The sequence below is a fragment of the Octodon degus genome, unplaced genomic scaffold (assembly GCF_000260255.1).
Source record: "Octodon degus isolate 3935 unplaced genomic scaffold, OctDeg1.0 scaffold00032, whole genome shotgun sequence".
Classification (NCBI taxonomy): domain Eukaryota; kingdom Metazoa; phylum Chordata; class Mammalia; order Rodentia; family Octodontidae; genus Octodon; species Octodon degus.
In genome coordinates this window covers 15,511,122-15,517,362 of record NW_004524608.1, presented here as the reverse complement: position 1 = coordinate 15,517,362, position 6,241 = coordinate 15,511,122, and the positions used below count along the sequence as shown (strand labels likewise).

At 45.7% G+C, this 6,241-nt stretch overlaps 1 protein-coding gene across 4 annotated transcripts in view; it reads right to left on the bottom strand.

Moving 5' to 3' along the window:
- The window catches only part of Acvr1 (activin A receptor type 1), a 130,208-nt gene extending 124,198 nt beyond the window's left edge, over positions 1–6,010 (bottom strand). For 3 of the 4 annotated variants that reach the window (XM_023713675.1, XM_023713677.1, XM_023713678.1), the window contains exon 1: positions 5,775–6,010. The gene's annotated coding sequence lies outside the window, so the exon portion shown is untranslated. Of the gene's footprint in view, positions 1–5,450; positions 5,555–5,774 lie in introns of those variants that run through there. The other variant, XM_023713676.1, reaches the window with a different exon arrangement.
- Between the last annotated feature and the right edge of the window lie 231 nt (positions 6,011–6,241).

Sequence of the window (6,241 nt, the reverse complement as noted above, 5' to 3'; positions counted from 1 at the left end):
GGAAGGCTGAAAACAGAATTACTAGGAGTCCAATCTATGTAGTGAGACCCTGTAGACCCTGTTCTAAATACAAAAAAGAAAAAGAAACAAAAGTACAAGTTAGAAGTGGTGGCTCACACCTGAAATCCCAGCATTCTGGAGGATGAGACCGGAGCACTGCTGCAAGTTCAAGGCCAGCCTGAGCTATATGGCGAGACCCTATGGCCCCCCATCCCAAAAAGTGATACAAAACCAACAGCTCCAGGGTTTGGGATGACAACCGCTTATAAGCACCAATGTACAGTACGATTAATGAATATCAGATTTTCACCAGAGTCTAGCACCACTTAATAGCTGCACAATAATGGAAGATGAAGAGCTTGTTTAAAACATCTAAATCTATCCCTACTATCCCAGAATGCTTTTGCTACATGTTTTTTGCGCATTTTTGTCTACACCAACTCTCCAAACTCCAGGTATCGCCCCACTTCTAACATCCAGCTCTGCCCAACATCCCCAACAATCCTTTATCCCTTTTGTTCATTTTGCATAAAACTCAAGGCTCTTTCTTAGTGGCACAATCAAGGATCCTCCCATCACTGGCACAAAAACAATCAAAACTTAGAGTAATTTTCTTTTCAATGGCTTCTATGCTGTATGAATGGCTGACCTTGGCTTTATAGAAGCAAAATGCGCAGTCACCAAGCTGGAAACTTCTGTGTCACTTTGCCCACTCAAACCAGCCTATGCAATCTATCAGAAAAGGAGTTTGCTTTGGATTGCATCCATTTTCCATGGAAGTCATCCACATTCTCCAACCTCTGACATAAGCACTGCCTACCACTCTGTGTTCTTACTCTCAAGTGTCTGGGAATGTATGCCAGAGAACACTGGAGGAGAGGAGTCAATCCACCAAGCGCCTGAGTCCCAGCCATGTCCTCGAGTGCTTGCTCTATGGGCCACAGAAAATGAGTGGAGCCAGGTGCAGAGGTACATGCCTACCACCCCAAGTAATCGGGAGACTGAGGCAGGAGGATCACAAGTTTGAAGTCAGTCTGGGCAACTCAGTAAGACCCTGTCTCAAAACAAATGTTAAAAAGGGAGGTGGGGAGCTACAGGAGGAGCACAGTGGTATCAAGTCCTTGGTTTCAATCTTCACTAGTACCAGGAGAAAAAAATGGTTGAGATAGTCTTTCCCAAAATGAAAATTCCTCCCTTAAATACAAAAGCAAACCAAAAGAAGAAACACATACTGAAAGAAAAACAGTATCTGTTTGTTAAATTTACTACTTACAAGTTAAAATGAAACACAGAAACTGATGTTTCAGTCTGGGGACTTAGCTCAGTGGCAGAGCATACCCTTGGCATGCACAAGGGCTCCAGGTTCAAACCACAGCACAGAAAGACAGACTGAGGGAAGAAGGAGAGAGGAAAGAAGGGAGGGAGGAGGCAGGGAGGGGAGGGAAGGGAAGGCAGCTAAGGAAGCGTTATCATAAAACTCCTACTAGAGTGGCTTTTGTCCCTGCCCTCAGTTAAGCTTCGGGATCAAGGTGAGTTTTCCCAAGTTCCCTAGAGGACAGGGTCCCTGTGTTCCCCCCAAGAGTACAATCATCCATTCATTCTTTTGACAATCCTAAAACAATATGTTGGCTGTGTATTCTGAGCTAGGCATTGTATTAGGTGCAAAAGATTCACAAAAGATGAGTAAGGAACCATCCCTGCCCTAAAGGAGTCCCGTGAGACGTGAGACAACTGGAAAGGTTTTCAACTGGTGAAGGAAAAAGAATTGTGACAAGACAGAAAAAAAAAAAAAAAAAAAGTAAGTTTCCAAAGGGTCACTTGGAGCCTTTACTCAGAGAGCTAGGCCCAGATGAAGTCTGAGGAGATCACAAAGGCAGAATGTGGGAGGCACTTCTGCTTGCAATGAGACTGCCCTGGTCCTTGAAGGATCTGGTTCTCCCCAAAGGAAGGGAAGAGCAGCACCAGGGCACCAGATAGCCCAGGCCAAATGAGCAGAGAGCTGACCTCTTGGAGGCCCCTCAGGATACCTGTGCTGAGCGCGGCCCCTTCCCCTCTCTCCATTCCCAACAACCTTCGACTACTGCACAGACCTGCACAAAATGTGCAAAGAGTGAAATGTAAAGTCACTTTCCCAATCACAGAAATAAAGGCCAAACACCCAAGGTAAACAATGAGGCAATCTAGTGGGCAAAGTGGAATTCTGGTCAGTGACCAAAAACCCCAAAATCAAACAACTGAGTAGCACCGACTCTGGAAAACAAAGCTCTCAAGGATCACATAAGAGCCTTCAGACTCATAAACAAACCCAAATTCCCAGAACTGCCTAGAGGAGCACAGGCATGTTATTCAGCTGTACAGTCAGACTGAATTCTGGCGTAGAAGTGTATTTGTTTTAATTTTTAGAAGGAATCTGATCTCTCTCCTCTCTCTCTCTCTCTCTCTCTCTCTCTCTCTCTCTCTCTTCCTTATTCCTAGTGCTGGGGATCAAACCCACAGCCTTGTGCAAGCCCCCCAAGCCCCCTTTGTTGCCTAAAAGGGTATCTCAGTTAACTTTAAAAACAAAATGAGCTCCCACCTGAGCCAAAGTCCATGATGTGCCCACTGTACCAACTTGAAGCTCTTACCAAAGGATCTTTCATTCAAGCGTCCTTTCCTATAGCTAAGTCCTACTCTGGATCCCTGGATTCCTAAACTAGATAGCAACCAAAAGCAGTCTAGTCTACAGCCAACAGCTAGAAGAAAAGAGTAAATCTTCCATTTAGTTCTTCTAAGGCTGGAATTGGCCTTAGACAAAAACAAAAAGTTTTCACTCCAGAAGATCAAAGAAGGCATTTGTACCAGGAAACCCAATTCCAAATCTTCATTTCCAGGAATAAAGCCACAATGCCCAGCACCGGCCTGGGAAAATAAAACAGTAGACTGTGGATTTCAATTAAAATTTCAGATGGTTTTATTTCCCAGCCTCCTGTTTCAATGCTGTTAACGTTTTACCCAGACAGGGCTTAACTTAAATACCCTTCCAACTCTGAATGATCACTCTAGCACTTCACGACTGCACTGGCAACCCATCCCAAGTACTAGAGCTGGAAGACACAGTGACCTGAACAGAGCACCAGCTGCCGCCTAAACCTCGCCTTCCACAACCACAGAGCCCTACTCAAGGGAAACCCACACTGGCACTAAACTGTATTTTGGCCACAATATTGGAAACACAAGTAGGAGGAGAAAACCAGAGGAGACATACCTCAGCCTCACTCATGTATAACCATCAGCTTGCTCTCAAAGTCATTACTTGGGGGTCTTGTCAACCAGCAGTCTCTGGGCACTTAATTCACACATGATACCACGCTAGACCTATCTTCAGCATGGTGCAGTGAAATAATCCCCAAGGAATCACTACGTTAAGGATCATGTGTTTAATTTTCTTTATCATTTTGTAAAGAAAGTATGTAGGTTAGAAAACCTAAAAATATAATCAGTACCCATGAACCCATCACCCAACCCGAAAACCAGAGTACCACAAATACCCTATCACTCACCTACTTCCTCTGCCCTTATCACACATCCTGGTAACACACACAACAGGTAATCATTACCCAGAATTCGAGGTTTCCACACAAGTCTCAGGGCACCTTTATGATTGCCTCCTACTCCTAAGAAATGAGTTGGTTTCCAAATATGGCAGCAGTATTTCCTCTTAAGATATGGCATCTTTGTTTTTAAAAAGCTGAGTTGATGCTTTAAGAAAAATCATTAAGTAATGAAGACTAAGTAAGAGTTACAGTAAACTCATGAAGATAATATATGAATAAATGAAGTCTGGCAGTGATCAAGAACAGTGGCTGGGAATATGGATTCCAGAAACACAGCCCTGGTTCAACTCTCCACACCACCACCTACATTTTCCAAGCCTCAAAGGGTAAAATAATAATACAGTATATGGTGGTAGTGAGACTGTCAAGAAGAAAATGCACATGAAGAGCAGTGTCCAGCACATGTCCAGCACGCTTGACTCATGCAATCACACAACCAAAAGGGCTTCACTACCATCAGTGACTTACTTCTTCCTAAACCCAAATGAGTTAGATTAGCTATCTCATCACATAAAAATAAATCCAGATACAAGGATCCAGCAGCCAGCCACACAAGGCTCAGAGGGCAGCTTCCAATCCCAGCATTGATTCTACCTTCACCTTGCGACCTTGAAGAGCAGGATCATTTTTCAAATCCATTTCTGTCCTGTCCCTCCCTCTTCAGAAAAGCAAGACTACTAAATACCACCCAAAGAATTCCCTAGAAGCACAATCATGACCATCAGAGCACTGGCTCAGGCCAATGCTGGGGAAGGTAGAGGCACATTCTCTACTCACTGTTACACCATTCATGATTACAAAAGAAAATCTACTTTGGAAAGAAAATCACTGCCATGTTTATTGGATTAGAATTAAGTTTCTTGCTTCTGACATGGACTGTATTCCTAAATATGACATCTTTCCTCTGCATCCTGAATATTCTTTTAAATTACTCAGAGATAACAAGCAAACATTCAGATTCAAATAATCACTGTTTCAAGGTCCAAAAGTTGGCAAGACTATTACCTAATTCAAGTGTTATTTTAAAGCACTCTCCATTTCAAGGAAAAAGAAAAAAGAAAAAAACCAAACAGTTGTAAAGGGAGACGATGAACCCCAACTCTTCCCATCCCAGCACTTGATCCTTGCCATCTACCCATAATTTATCTTGTCATTCAGCACCTTCCAGAGTATCATACTAAAAATGCTATTATCCAACACAAATTACATCAATATAAGGTATACATTTTCAAAAGACTTTCACTTTTTAATTTCAGGACAAAAAAAAAGTTACTGAATAACAAAGTAAGTGACTTTGTCTTAGATGAAGATTCAGATCCTATCCAGATCTAAAATAACCTCCGGACCCAGATGTCCCCATCGGTGACAAGGATAGATGCCATATTTCATGCTTAAGCACTCTGCACACTGTAAGGCTGCATGGCGAGGCCTGTGTCTGAGGTCAGCACAAGTCTAGTGTCTGCTGGCTGCCCAAGTCCGGGCCCCTGGCCAGCAACCCACCTCCACAGACAAGTGCCAGGACATACTATAGTGTTTCCATTTAAGGCTCGCCACTTGGATCAGCCCATTTCTGAAATTTCTTAACACCACCTTTCCAGGAAGAATTTTTTTGGGGGAAAAAGGAGGTGGTGTCTATTTTTTGCCACCGCCTTCCCCTGGGCTGTCAGAGTAGTCTGTATCTCTGGGACAGAATTTTTTTTTAAATCACTGGGTTATGTCAAAATTCCAGGGCCCAGTTTCAAAAACATGTAAAACACGGATGGGACCAGTTTCTTTTCCCACCACCGAACACCCCTCCCACACACCTCAAAAAATAGAGAGAAGCTCAATATTAAACGAACAAATCCATTGTATTACCTTCTACCTCGCTCCACCAGCCAAATTAATGACAACTTTTTAAGCAAGACTTTTCTGCTAAGTGGAATCTTTTCTTCCCCGGGTAGCTTCCTCCGCAGTTCCTCAAACCACGCAGGGAGCGTTGAAAACTCCAGGGGAAGGGGCGCGCGGGGGGGAGGAGGGGGTCCTCGCACGAACTGGACAAAGCCGAGCCAGTCTAGAACCTGATGGAAGTCACCGAATCCAGCAGTCCCGGAGGCCCACACGTCTCCCCAGCGCGCCCAAGGTTCTAGCCCCACGGTTTTGGTTAGTGTTAAAGGCAGGGTTTTAAACTTGGCAAAGTACCGTGCAACATCTGTAACCACATTTGCCTTCTGGGGACTCGGAAGATGAATCCCACATTCCTGGCTTTGAAGCTTTTTGAAACTGCAGCTAGGAAGAAGGGAGGGAAGGAGGGAGTTGAGCAGAGTTTATTGGCTGTCTCTCCGGCAGAAAATTCTCCGGGAAGGGATGGCTACGCTGAGGGTGGGGGATTCGCCCATCTCCACTCCCCACGAAGCTCGGCTAGGACGGTGAACCCCGGGGCCGGGGGCCACATCGCCGCCCCACTCCGGGGCGCACGCCCGCGGGAGTTCCCCACACACCCGCGCCGCCCGCCGGTGCAGACCCAGACCCGCGCCCGCCGCTCCCCCCGGAGCCCACCGCAGCTCAGGCCCGAGGCAAGACGGCCCCGTGTCGCGGCGGCGTCCCCCCGGGAGGCTCGGGCTCGGGGGAGCAGGGAACGGCAGCAAGGGGCGGCGCCGCGGACGCCC